Source organism: Argiope bruennichi, chromosome 7 (assembly GCF_947563725.1).
Source record: "Argiope bruennichi chromosome 7, qqArgBrue1.1, whole genome shotgun sequence".
NCBI lineage: Eukaryota > Metazoa > Arthropoda > Arachnida > Araneae > Araneidae > Argiope > Argiope bruennichi.
In genome coordinates this window covers 82,004,776-82,020,615 of record NC_079157.1, presented here as the reverse complement: position 1 = coordinate 82,020,615, position 15,840 = coordinate 82,004,776, and positions in this window count along the sequence as shown.

The window sequence follows — 15,840 nt, the reverse complement described above, 5'->3', positions numbered from 1 at the left end:
TTATTTAAAATCTGCACCTATATATATATATATATATATATATATATATATATATATATATATATATATATATATATATATATATATATATATATATATATATATATATATAATTAAGAGTACGTTTTCCATATAAAAGATAGATTTAATAATTCAAGCTTAAAACACTATCATGCTACGATATTTTGGATTGCAGAACCAAGTCTTCTTTAAATATTTTAGTTAAATTTGAACGAATAGATTAATTAAGACACACTAAAACTGCTAAAGGATTTAGACAAGCAAAGGTAAAATTTTATACATTTAGCAAATTTTGAGTTATCGTGATACAATGACTGACAGACAATTTAACAGATTTGAAAAAAAAATTTATACAGATTTACTATTACAAGAATAAAACCATATTCCAAATTTTATTCATCAAAGTCATTGCATTTATAAATTATTGTATTAACATACAGGGAATCGGACAGATATGCAAACATCCATTAATGGCTTTTCTCCAAAACTGGATAAAAATCTCTGTCTTTGATGAAAAACCTCATACCAAGTTTCATTCAAGTAGCTTTCTACGTTTTCCGGTTATTTACAAGCATGGAATCTTTCCTTTCAAAAGCTTAATCCAAAATTCGAAGCCGATATATTATAATGATCACGGATTGTCACTTTGAGTTAATATCGCAACAACAACCATAGTCCAATTTTTTTTTTTTTTTTTTTTTTGTCCATTATTTCAAAAAAAGTTTGATTTTTCGGCACTTTTTCGGCAAATTCTCAAGAAGAAAATGTTTAACAATTACATTACTTTTTAAAAAGTATTTTCTTACATGAAAAAGTAAAGGATCAAGTTAAATCCAGCAATTAATTGAAGGATATTCAATAATTTAAAAAAAAAAAAACTCAATATTTTCTGAAAATGATGAATTGATTCTAATGATGAAAATAACTGATGACGACGATTCTTCTTAAAATGATGAAGAAGCACAAGCTGATTCTAATACATATTTTTTTTTGTTAATGAATATTCTTGACAATGTGTGTATTTTGGACTGTTTGAAGTGATGTTAGATTTTTGTCCCTCAATAGTTTCCAGATTTTTGAAATAACACGGAATTCTTATTCTAAAATAGTTTTCGATTTTTTAAAAATGATGTCAGATTTTTACTGTGCAGTAATTTTCCCGCATTCCTTCAATGGCATTGAAATCGTATCTGCTGATTATGTATACCGGATGATACTATAAAGAATCTGGAATAGCCTCGGGGTTTTATCTTGTTCTTAATGTATTACTTTAAAAATATTTCAAATATTCCATTAACTCTAAACTGAAAGGTTCCAAATGCCCGTTAACGAAACTACGGCAGGCTCCCGAGACGCATAAATTTCATTGCCAAATTTTTTCCTCCTTTCATTAACTGTGATTGATTGGATACTCGAGGGATGTGCTTACTTCATTTGAGATGATAGCAAGTTGACAATTGTTTATGGATTCGAGACAGGAGTATGTTCTAAGAATTCTCAAAGAATGTCCGAGCATGTATTTGCTTAATAGCCATCAGCTAAGACGGGTCCTCTTTTGTATATCAACACCTTTATAACACATTGGGGTTTTGGACAAGGGGAGAAAAAAATTATCCTTCTTCAAAGAGGAGCTCTGACATTCTAGCATTTTGAAATAGCTGAATTTGATTAAACTTAGGAATGAAAGGGCTGATGCATCAGATGTAATCAAATAATTAAAATTGTGTTTATTATTAAAATTATTATAATGAGAGGTTTCCGAAATTCATCGCCTTATGTTTCCTCATGTAATGTAAAGGATGGTACAATCCTTTACATTACATTATAGTACAATAAAAGGGAATTATTTCATTTGCATACAGATATCATTAATTTTCTCTTATCAAGGAAAAATGAAAGTCTAATGAACTTTAAAAAACAGAAAGTGTTTTGAAATTCGAAAAATTTATGTATTGGTCTGGAATTTTTGGTTATCCAAGTTTTCCCATTCTAGCTGTTTTATAATTTGCAATTTTTTTTTATAAAATTATTTTCATGGAAGGTCCACTAAATTTTATCATAGCTTATTTCTTAAATGTACCAAATATTTTAAATAAATTTATAGTAAATAAAAATAATTATTCGATAGTTATTGCAAATTTTTAAATAAATAAATAATAAAAATAAATGAATTTAAATACCTTTATTAGAGCAGATGATGTTTTGAAGCATTTAGTTTTATATGTATTCGTGTATATGAATCTTTTTATATGCAATCTTTTATTTTATTTTTAAGTACTTACAAATCAAAAGAAAAGAAAAAAAACTTTGTTTTACATTTGTTAATGTTGCATTTTTATTGTGCATTCACTAAAGCTTCAATAACACCATTATCCACATTTTTATTATCACCGAAACTTTTTTGATAAGAAAAGTGATGTTGATTCTCCATTTTTTTGTTAAAAAGAAATTGTTATCACCATTTCTTATAAACAGACTGCAACTGCTATCAGTAAAAGACAAAAAAAAAGACATTTTTTTTTAAGTGTGCAATAATGGGTGGAATCGAAACTGCCTCTCAAATGATTCTTTCTTTTTTAAAAAAAATGTTTACCTCAATGTTTAAATTTACGAATGATATTTTTTTCTGAAACCGTTTCACAATATTTAACAAATTTAATTTATAAAGACAGTCACTTAGAAAATTACTTGTTATATTACTTTATTATTAATATGTTATTGCAAGCATTACGTTTTAAAATTATTTTTTTTATTATTATTATGTTATTTCAAGCATTGTGTTTTAAAATAGTTTTATTATTATTATTATGTTATTTCAAGCATTGTGTTTTAAAATTGTTTTATTATTATTATTATGTTTTTGCAAGCATTGTGTTTTAAAATAGTTTTATTATTATTATTATGTTATTTCAAGCATTGTGTTTTAAAATAGTTTTATTATTATTATTATGTTATTTCAAGCATTGTGTTTTAAAATTGTTTTATTATTATTATTATGTTTTTGCAAGCATTGTGTTTTAAAATTGTTTTATTATTATTATTATGTTTTTGCAAGCATTGTGTTTTAAAATAGTTTTATTATTATTATTATGTTATTTCAAGCATTGTGTTTTAAAATAGTTTTATTATTATTATTATGTTATTTCAAGCATTGTGTTTTAAAATAGTTTTATTATTATTATTATGTTATTTCAAGCATTGTGTTTTAAAATTGTTTTATTATTATTATTATGTTATTTCAAGCATTGTGTTTTAAAATTGTTTTATTATTATTATTATGTTTTTGCAAGCATCATAATCCTAAAAAAGAGCGAATTTGATATACAAAAACAAAATTCGCTCAAAAATACTACAAAATATTTTTACGATATAACTCTACCAATAATAATAATAATAATAAATGTACTCGCATTTACGCTGTTGGTTTGATCAGGAATTTCAAATTCGTAAGGTTAGAATACCCACCTCAGTGCGAGTGGTTAGTCTAACTTTTTTTTGTTTTGAAAATATTAATTAGAGTTTTGATTAGTTAAAAATTATACGCGATATTTTAGCGTTTTACTGCAATAATATCCAAAATTATTACGAACAAAAATAATAATGATACTTTTTTTAAATAAAGAAAATTGTCTTTTTAATGATATCAGTTTAATTATAATACAATTTCTTTCCCAATTATAACTTTAAAAAAAATATGTTTTAACATAATTTTCAGCAACACTTTAATTGTTGTAGAGAAATTCAAGCCGTTTTCAATGCTTCATTAAATAATTAATCGTGTAATTCTTCCATTCTTTAAAATTAAAAAGATTCTCCTGATTATTTTCGCAATTCATATGAGGAATAAGAAAGTGAAATTCCAGCATCACGAAAGACGATGTATAATTAGATTAAACGGGCAATTATGTTTTAATGACACTATGACGTCATGGTACTCGACTCTATTAGGTTGTTTGCACATAATGAGTGAACGATGTGAGATTATTAAAACGACATGGTTTTAATATCTATCACAATTTAATGTTTAAAATTACTTTATTGAGGGAATAATGGGCATCAAGTTATGTATAAGGTATTCAATTGAAATTAAGCAATAATATCAACTAATTAGCCTAAGGTAGCTTATCTGATAATATTTTGAGTTCCTTAAGCACAATGAAAAAATTAGATAAATGAATGTTGTTGTTTTCTAATGGCACTTGTCATTTGTCAAATTTCTAATGGCACTTGTCATAGATAAGCCCGCTGACGAAGTCAACGATTTGAAGCCGAGAATGCGTCTCTTGTTTTTCAGTAGCGCCATCTAGGACCAAGAGTACATCTTAGCTACTCACGCGTCACAACCCTCTTTACGGGGGAGGGGGACTTCATTCATGCATTTCATCCATTCACCCACAGATCGTGATTTAGACCTGAACCAGGGTACGATCACCTCTGATCCTGTACTCCCAGTGGTTATTATTCTAGACATGGAGGACTTTGTGACCACTATAGATTTATACGTGCGCCAGCCACCACTATACACGGAGAGTCTTCGAACTCACAAGCCAAGAGATGCAAATCCAACGCTCTACCAACCAGGCTATCCCGGTCAAATGAACGTAACATGCAGGAAATTTTCTTTTTAAATTAATTAAAAATCATTAATTATTATAATTAATTAGCATTTTTCTTAATTAACTAAAGTAGATAACTGCGTTATAAAATCGATTTTTGGCAAAAATATTTTCATTCCATGATCTAAATTTCTTAGTAGCTTTCTCTATAAAAACGAATTAATTTTATTATTGTATTCTTTCTTTGGGAAGTTGCATTGATTCTTTTATTTTCATTATTTACGTTTTAATACACATTTAGAGCTTTAAATACTGTCTTCTGAAATTTTAAATTTTGGTTTACTTCCCATAAATATAAGTCAATACGCAATTTTTTCCCCCCTCCGATTTCGTTTTCGCATAGATTTTTTTCAATATTTTCTGTAATTTGTAAGCAACAGAGTTAGCAGAATTTAAAAAGATTTCACATTTCCTTTAATGCTTTATATAGTTAAAAAAAAAAGTTGAAAATTTCATATTATTTATCAGTTGAACCCCAATATTTGAAAAATTGGATAAAAATACTGCTTATTTCTGATTTCACGAACTAGATAATATATTCCTCGTTTGCAAGATTACCAAAAAATTATTTGATATACTTCTGAACCAGAAAGATTTTTCATCTTCTTTAGTTAAAACCCTTTCTTAGCCCTTACCGCCCAAAACATCTCATTTCTTCCAATTTTCAAAACACTTGTGGCTTCTAATTGGCTTAGAGTATTTCATAAGATTTTTCAAAAAAAAAAAAAAAAAAAAAAAATCATCCTGAACGTAATCGCAAACTTTAATCAGACCTAACAATTATATTTATGTATAAATGAATTATGTGATTAATAAAGAACGCAACACTAATTGAATGCGGTTAGAGGATCGATGATTAACTATCGAATGTCGGACTTGTTGCTTAAAAAAAAAAGTGATTATTTATAGCGCCAAAGCTTTCAACAACTAAAAGTGCAATCGCGCCATTCTAATTCTATTATGTAGTCCAGAGGTTTTAATTGTCTATGATCCAACATCTAAAATCTATTTTCTAATTCTCAAAACCAAGTATATCATTAAACACAAAATGGCATTTATTGACGCACACGGAAAACACACACGAACACAAAGATACATTTGTAATTAGATATTACAAATCTAAATAGCTAAGCATTAAATACCCGCCTCCAAATTCTAGAAACACTGCGCATGTACCGGTTTCCATAGCAACTAGCTGGAAAGGTAAAGGCGGAAGAGTGATATTAAATTATTAAGTAATTTACAATGTGAGGTTAAATGATAAGGTTTTTAATTAAAAATTAAATAAGAGGATATTAAATCCTAAAGATTGCAGTCAATTTTTTATATGATATTGTTTATAGGTTGGCATATTACCTGAGAACCATGACATAAAGATGGATCATTTCAGCTGTAGCTGTCAAAATTGATATATAATTACTTTCTTGAATAATGGATCATTGCTAGAAGACTTTTTAAAATTTTAATTGAAGAGTAATGAAAATTTTAAAATTTTTTCCTCAAAATAATACTATAAAAAATCGTTTTTGCACCACATTTAAATCAATAAATAAATCGTTCAGTGGTGCTAATTTTATTTCCATACTATCTTTTTCGTAATTTTATTTTATTAAAAAATATTGTATAACTATATTTTAACTGACATTTTATTTCTATTCATATGCATTGTGGCAATATTAAAAGTACTTTTTTCTGTGTGTTGGGATTCCTGCCGTAACCCTAATTAAATCTAACCCTTTAGCGCATGCGTGCTGGTGACGTCAGAAAAAAATTTCAGAAGCGGATAGCGAAAGAACGATCATACAATATTAACGGAATTAGAAATTTTCTGAACAGGAATGAGTGTCTCTGCGCATGCTCAGATTTTACTGGAGAAAATAAGTAATATTCACTATGGTTCAAGATTGTTCTCTCGCTATCCGCTTATGTCAGGAGCATCATCAGGACGAATTTTCTCGTGTTTAGAAAATCAAAAATGTTAAAAATATTTTATCATTTACAACTATTAAAAAAAAAATAGGAACGTTTTTTTTCAATGTATTTCGAAAGTTAATTAAAAAAGTATTTTATAAATAAAAATGTTTTATAATTCAAACTTTAAAAATAGGGTTGATTTTTGATTTCTTAAATATTTAATGAAACTTCCTGAAAATTGACGTGTCTTCAATACTATATTGAGGATGTAAGTTAGGAAAGTATGTTTATGTTTTTTTTTCTTATATTTAAAGTGAAATAAAGGTTAACCTTATTTTTTTAAAATTTTTTAAATTCTTTATTTAAAAATGTTTGTAATCAAATACCCATATCTATGAATTTAACATAATAATTTAGAAAACTGAAAGAAATTTATCTTCCTTTGAGGAATTTCTGAGAATAACATTTGAAATCATTTTAAAAAGGGCTTTTGAGCAACAAGGAAGTATCAACCAGCATATTAATTGAAGCTGCTGTTTTTCTTCATATCTTCTTTTCTTGAGCATTTTAGTTACAAAAACTTCTTTTTTTTAATTGAAAGATGAGCTGATAAAAAATTACAAATTCTAGATCTTATTTTTGTAGTAATTTGAAGTGAGAATAAAAAATACAATAATTATATATAATACTAAAGATTCCACCTATCATCGTAATCCTAGTTCATAAAAAACAGGATTATTTACATCATGTTTCCTAATTTTTCTAAGAATTTAATAAATCTTCCACTTAAAGATTCCATGTAATCAATCCAAATTCCATTTAATCAATGTATTTTTTAATGAAATTATCACTTTAACTATTTTTGCAATAAAAGTACTTGTGTAGATAATAATTTTAAATATAATAAGTATCTACATCCTCTCAATGGAACGAAAATTTGATCTAAAACCTTTTTTTGAGCAAAGAATTTAAGGGGATATAATTCTACTGATTTCAAATATTCCTTAAATTTTATTTCAGTCTAATAAATAATTGAAAAAATAATAATAATGAATTATAGTTTTGAAACTCAGTTCTGGCAAAGAAAAAAAGCCATTTGTCAAATTAATTGTGATAAGCGTGAACTATTCTACAGCTACATTTTTTTTTTCTTCAGTGGCACGGACTTTCTTTTAAAACATATACACTTTTTGTTACTGCATATACTTTAAGTTTGATGAATACTTAAGTTTTTATTATGGTAGTATCAGAGAAAGATAACTGGAAAAAAATCATCAGTTTAAATTAATAATAAAATGTTTATCAAAAGAGACTAAAATAAAATTTAATAAGATCCCCTCCCCAAATTCTTTGGATTCTTAAAAATAAACAATATTTAGATAAAATTTAACATGCCTATATACTCAAAAGGGAGTCAATCATGGAATAACTATCTTGGTCATGTCTTGCTGAAATAGATTTCTGTAGTTAGGCAAGTAAGATAAAATAGAAAATCTACAAGTTTTCACCACCATGATTGATATGCATTTATCAGAAACTAAATTAATCAATAATCCAAGAGTAACTATTAACCATTTCTTTTTTAATAGAATAACTATTTAAAAAAATCTTAATAACTCGTATGATTTCAACTTTTGCCCATCCAGGACTACTGGTGTAGCAATTTTTTTTTTTAATTCAGAGAATTTAATTTATTATCTCATTCTTTCAGATATATTTAAATAATACAAATATGTTTTTAAAAATTTGATTTCTAAACATTTTAATTTAAATAAAAGTTTCAATATTTTTGTTAGAAATTATGAATTATAAATATTAATAATTTTATATTTTTATAAAAATCTGATAAGATATATTATGTAGCCATACCAAAATGTTAGTGTTTTTATAGAAAAATTATAAGAGATTTCTTATATCATATTCATTTTATTTATTTTAAGCAATAAATATTTTGATATTTTTACTTGACATTTTTCTAAGCTAAATGAAAGAAAAAGTGTACTGAAATGTAAAACTGAATGAGAATAATAAATTAGCATAATTATAAACAATTTTGAAATTTTTATTACAGACATTAGAACTACAAAATGCATCTGATTACTCTTTACAAAATATAAGATGAATACTGCTCTAAGTTATAAATATAAACGTTTTTCAAATATCAAAATCACAAAACAAATTTTGAAATTATAAAGTAAATTATTATGAGTACAGTTAAATGTAGAATTTACAAAAGTTTTACAATGTATAGGTAGAAAAGATAAAAATCAAGGTAAGAAAAAAAAAATTCTCTAAAATATCTGAAAATTACGCAACATAAATATAATTGCCATTGTATACAAATTATAAAAATTAAAAAGCAAAACCAATTCTGAATCTTCTGGACAAATTAATAATACAAAAACTCAAACAATATAAATGAAGAGATTTTGAGGAAAAAAATTGCAGAATAGTAATAGAACTCTAGATTGACAAGATAGAAAGTTCAAAATAAAGTTTACAATCAAATATACATAAAATATAACATACATTGTGCCATTATTGAAAATCAATGCTATTTTTCATGAAGTAATCAGTAATACAAAAATTCAAACAACAATATAACGAAAATTTAAAATTATATACGTTTAAAAAATTGCAAAATATAGAGGGTTAAAGCAATGCATGAGTGACTTGACAGAGAATCTAAAATTATGTAAAATTTATAAATGAATTTAAAATCAGATGTAAGATAAATGTAAGATTTTTATATTCCTTATGAAACCTTATCATCATATTCCTTGTGTTATAATTGGAGAAAAAAAAAGAACAAAAAAATATTTCTTTTGGATATGTGCTAATCAAAAATATACAAAAATTAAATAACAATGAAAGTGATATATGTAATTGTGAAAGTATGTGATTAATAAAGCATATATTGAAAAATAGCACAGAACCATCAAGAATTTTATATGGCTGAAGCAACATAAACAGTTTTAATATAAAGCTTTATATATATATATATATATAAATGATTAAATAGGAGAAAATGATAATAAAACAAAAATATTTTTTACAAAGCTGATATTTATAATAGTGTAAATTTTTATTTTTAATAATTGCAGTTTCAAAAATTTGATAAAATTAATCACTCAAATGATTAAAATTCTAATTTAAATCATTGCATAGAATAATTCAATTAAAATTATTTATATGCCTATCTATACATATGTATGCATAATTCTAGATAATGACACATTTAAAGTGTTAAACAAAAATCTAAATGAAAGCAAAAAAATTACAGAATAAATAAAACAAATAGTCTAAAAGTATTTGCACGCAAAAATAAACTTAAATTAATATTATATCTGATCTAGAGTGCGTAGTGTAAAATGGATGCAAAAATTAAGCACTTTTAAGCACCTTAGCGAAATGTTATCGATTAGAGCTGCCTGGTGGATATTTCTCCCGAAAACTTTTTCCGAGTCCGTTAACATTACTTGATCGTTCTCTCGCTATCCGCTTCTAAAAATTTCCCATGATTCCATAGAATAACAGATGTATGTTGAGTTTTGAGTTTGGGTTGATGAAGATGTATGATGGAACCAAAGATGGCTATGTGCTGTAGAAAGAATTAGTGCTTGTAAAATGAAATATGTAAATATTTGTATATAATTATTTGTGCCTGTGTCCTCGTCCTGCAAATTAGTTATGATAAAACTGAGAATACTTGGATTAATGATTTCGATGTTTATGTGATCTAATTCACCTTGAAATACCTCGATTCTAAATCATTTAGAAGATCCCGGAATGACAAGGTAAGAGTGAATTTTTTCTTATATTTCGATAAATTTGAATTTGGGACCTAGAAATCCCAAAATCTGGCATCCCTGCCGGGATTTACGTATATAGAATTAACGTAAATAGATGTAGAATTACAGGTATTTGGAATTAGAATTTAGGAATTATTAGAAATGGATGTCGAAAGTATTAAAAAGTTAAGAACTCCTACGAGAAGTAATTTTACGAGATCATTAAATAAAGCTTAATACCTCGATTCTACATCATTTAGAAGATCCCGGAATGACAAGGTAAGAGTGAATTTTTTCTTATATTTCGATAAATTTGAATTTGGGACCTAGAAATCCCAAAATCTGGCATCCCTGCCGGGATTTACGTATATAGAATTAACGTAAATAGATGTAGAATTAGAGGTATTTGGAATTAGAATTTAGGAATTATTAGAAATGGATGTCGAAAGTATTAAAAAGTTAAGAACTCCTACGAAAAGTAATTTTACGAGATCATTAAATAAAGCCTGTGAAATTTTAGAAAACAAAGTAGAGGACAGAGATATCTTGGCGGCACAGATAGTTCTGCTAGAACAGAAATTTAAAAAATTAAATGATTTAGAGAATGCAACGGGCACTCTAGAAAATTTTGATCTAGAATATGAAACAATTACTGCTTATGCAGACAGATCTATGGAAACGAAAACGAAACTACAGAGAAGATAAAAAACAATTTAGTGGAAACATTAAAGAATGGTTTCAATGGTGGGGGCAATTTAAAAAGATTCATGAAGATGTAGATTTTATAGATGATGACAAATTTTAGTATTTGTTGCAATCAACACAAAAGAGTTCTCCAGCTAGGCAATTAATAGAATCTTTCCCGCCAGCAGGAAAAAATTATGAGAAAGCTGTCAAATGTTTAAAACAGCTCTGCGGAAGAGATGATTTGCTGATCGAAGTTAACATTAGAGAGCTTCTTTCGGTAGTCATAAATTACGCGAATCCTCAAGGTCAAAAGTATTCTCTAGTTAAACTGTATGATACTTTAGAAGAGAAACTCAGAGTATTAAAATCATTAGGAGTTGCAGAAAGCTTTTGAAGTATTTTGCTATATCCTCTTGTAGAGTCATGTTTACCAAGCGATTTATTGAGAGTATACGAACGAAATCAAACTGAATTAATTACAGCAGAAAGTTTAGGGAGTGATAGGTTGACTCATCTCTTACAGTTTCGTAAAAAGGAAATCGAATCGGAACCAAAATTAAATATTGCGCGTTCTTCTTTCGATTTAGAAAAAACATAATAAAAAAACGCTGAATCATCATATTCGTGAAAACGTAAATAGGCCATCTGGTTTTCATTTATTTAATAATCCGAGAAGAAATTCGTATCCGGTTGTTTAAAAAAAATAAAGAATGCGCTTTTTGCGATGAATCGCATATGACTCAAGATTGTAGGTTTGCGAAAAGTTTAACATACGAAAAAAAGAAGGAAATTCTTTTAAATCGCGGAATTTGTTTCGATGCTTTAATTCTAAACCCAAACATAATGCGTGTTTCTGTAAACAAACAATTAATTTTTCTAAATGCAATGGGAAACATTTACCTATCATGTGTAATGCTAATGATGAATGAACAAGTAATAAAAATGATGAAAAAAGTTCGGAAGAAAAAAGTGTTACCGACAGTTCTTTAACTAATAAAACATCCTTACGTCAAGTTTATTTACAAACATTAGTAGTTCAAATTCGTGGAAACGGTGAAACAAAATTAATTCGTTGTCGATATGATATAGGGTTTCAATGATCCTACATATCAAAATACGCCGCAGAAAGAATGAGTTATGAAGTTATCAGTGAGGAATCTATTATGCATTCTTTATTTAGCGGAGTTGAAAAAGCGGAAAACCATAAAAAGTATCGGGTACGCATAAGTAATGTCGATAATAGTTACCATTTTAATTTTAAGGTGTTAGATCAGGAAACGATTTGTTCCGATATTTCTAAAGTAATATTGTCTCCCTATATAAGAGAACTTAAATCTAATAGAATATTTTTAACTGATGTAGTGCATGCTTATGATGACCAATTATTGTATTGTGGTGAATCGCATATAAGCCAGTAACAACTCTTCTACCAGAACGATCGTTTTGGTATAATTGTTAAGTTAATGGACTGCGAACCACAAGGTCCCAGGTTCTATCCTAACGCGTCTCATACCGCTTCAGTATCAGTCTTCTCCATTAGAAATTCATTTGTTAATTGGGGTTGATGTCTCTGGTAAACTGCTCACAGGAGAGGTAAGGCAACTAAGTTCAGGAGTAGTATGTGTAGGAACCAAATTAGGCTGGACGCTGATGGGAAAAACAAATGAAAGAGACAGTACGTCTACTGTTCTTTCCTGTCACGTTAATCATGCAGTCATCTCAGATTTATGGCGATTAGACACATTTGGAATTTGTGATCCAATTGAAAAGAAAACTATGGAAGAATTGGAACAATCAGCAAAGGAGCATTTTTTTCGAACTGTAACTAGAAATGAAACAGGGAGATACCAAATATGATTACCTTGGGTGGAAGGATATCCCCCCTTAACAAACTGCAAAGGTATCTCTGAAAAAAGACTTGCAAATTCCATTAAATCTCTAAAGAAATTAGGAAAAATAGAATACGAAAACATTTTTAAGGACTGGTTGGATCAGGAGGTGGATACTTCAGAACCTGAACACTACTTACCTCATCGCCCTGTTTTCAAAGAAAACTCCACAACGAAGATTAGGCCCGTCTTCGATGGATCTGCCCGAGGCAAAAATTCCCCATCAATAAATGATTGCTTAGAAAAGGGGCCCAATTTGGTTGAACTGATTCCTTCTGTTTTAAACAGGTTTAGAATAGGCATATTGTTGTTTCCTTATAAAATTTTTAATAAAACCATTAGTGTCCATAAATTCCAACGTTAGTATCTTTGGCAGCTCGATATTTTGATTTTCGGCAAGCATCGCCAACATTTTGGCTGTTCCTAACTTTGAGTGTATCCAAATCTGCAACTGCCATTGCAAATTCTCTTTCACGAAACCCCAAAAAGTGTTTAATAGTAATGAGACCCCCTCGAATTCAGGGAACCAAAGAACACATTGAACTTTTTTCCTTCATTGATACTATTTTACCATATATATATATATATATATATATATATATATATATATATATATATATATATATATATATATATATATATAGTGGGCAAAAATTCATAAAACACGTGAAATTAAGCAAAATAAAAAACGATTTGCAGATTTAGTATCGATAAGTCACGGGATTTTTTTTTTTTTTTTTTTGCTAGGAAAAAAATAATAATTCAATAAACAGCCGATAGGTGGCGCTGGTATGAACGACAGTTGGAAATATGCAAATGAGACAGGCGATTACAAATACTTACGCTCTTGATCCAGAATCAATTTTCCGTTGCATGCTATGTAAGTAAACAAGGATGCTATGTGGAAAAGATAAAGATTTGTTGGTGAAGCTCTTTTACCTGAACCAGGAATCAGCGACTGTTCCACTGCGTAAAAACCGACAGAAAAATGTAGTGAATGGGAAATGACTATAACAGTGGCAGGCTTCATAAAGCTTGTTCAGCGATTTAAGGAAACTGGATTGCTGGAAGATCATGTAAGGTCCGGACGACCAAGTCTAATGCAAACACGTTCGGAACACATTGCAGCCGAAATGGAAACATTAGCTTCCGAAACTGCTGCAGGAACTAGCAGTGCATGAGAAGCTGGCAGACGCTTGGGATTACCACCATCCTCGATACGCAACACTCTTCATGGAGTTCTTAATCAATATCCATACAAATTACAGTCTTGCCATGAACTTTTAGCATCGAATACTGTAGAGAGAGAAGTATTTGCGAGGTGGGCTCTCTCCAAAATTGAACAAGATACCTCTTGGATCTTGTAACATCTTATGGTCAGATGAAGCTGATTTTTCGCTCTATAGTGACGTTAGTACACATAATTGTCGCATCTGGGTGACATAAAATCCTCGAGTGTACGCTGAAAAACCACTGCGTTCCCCCAAAGTCACAGTGTGGTGTGGGGTCACAGGTTCCTTCATCATAGGATTCTTTTACTTTGAAACACAGTGTCCGGTAAATGGGTGGAAAACGATGATAGTAAATGTCCAGCGTTATTTAACACTTCAGAGTGAAAAAGTTGTTTCATGTTTGCGTGTAAAAGATGCTCTTTCTGTTGTTACGTTTGTGCAAGATGGAGCAACAAGTCACACTGCTATTCTGGTCAAGGAATTCCTCATACAGACGTTCGGGGAAGAGAGAATCATTAGCAGACTTTTCAAGTTTCCATGGTCTTCTCGGTCACGAGATTTGATACCAACAGACTTGGCTTTGAGGAAATTTAAAATTCCGGGTGTATCGATCCCATCCATCCAATCTGTCGGAATTGAAGGATTCAATCCGCCGAGAGATGTCATGTATACGGCTGGACATGTTCCACTCTGCCGTTGCTGGATTTGTGACACGCATGCACTAGGTAATCACTTGTGGTGGTGGACATGTTGAACACATATTACAATAATAAATGATTTGATAACATTATTTTTGTTATTTGCGTGTCTATTTTTTTTTTTTCATTTATATATGAAAAGCCACCTATCGGCTATTTTTTGAATTAATTTTTTTTTTTACCTAAAAAAAAGTCCAGCGATTTATCAATGCTAAATCTGCAAACCGTTTTTTATTTTGCTTAATTTTACGGGACATTTTTATTTTGTTTATTTTTAAAGGACTTTTTGCCCACCTGGTATATATATATATATAATCAGGGGAAAGAACCATGACGATAATGGCCATTGTTTCGAGTCCATTAATTATTATTTTTATTTCTTCTTTTATCTTTCTGTAAAAATATAAATTTACAATGTTTGCCCCAACTCCATGAAATTTGGCACACATGCTCTTATAGAAGAGAATAAGATCTTATCAATTTTACAAAATTAAAGCTTTTATAAGATATGTTAATAAAAAATTGAGTAAATTTTTAGAATTTTTCCGCTGCATTTTCCGAAAAAAAAAAGATTTTTGCTTCTTTTAAAATTTAAAAAATTGCTTTTTTAAATGATACTCGTTTTATTTTCGTACAACTTTCCATCTAATTTTAAATCTAATATACAATATTTTATAATAATTTTATTTTTATAATGAAATCCAAACTAATTGCTTTCTTCCATCAAACCATTTTCTGCGGTTGCCAGTGTTAAATTCTAAATAATTTTTTAAAGAATCATTTTCTTTAAATATTAACTCCGAAGTAGGATTTTTACTACCAATATTATTTCGTAATATATACAGTTTTTAATAAGCACGAGCAGTAAGTTGCAATAGACTGATTCCATTAAATTCGCATTTTTCAGTCTCGTAAAATAACAAGCTGAAATTATAAATAAATGCATCCCATATTTACAATTTAACAACCGGAAAAATTTATATTATTGACGA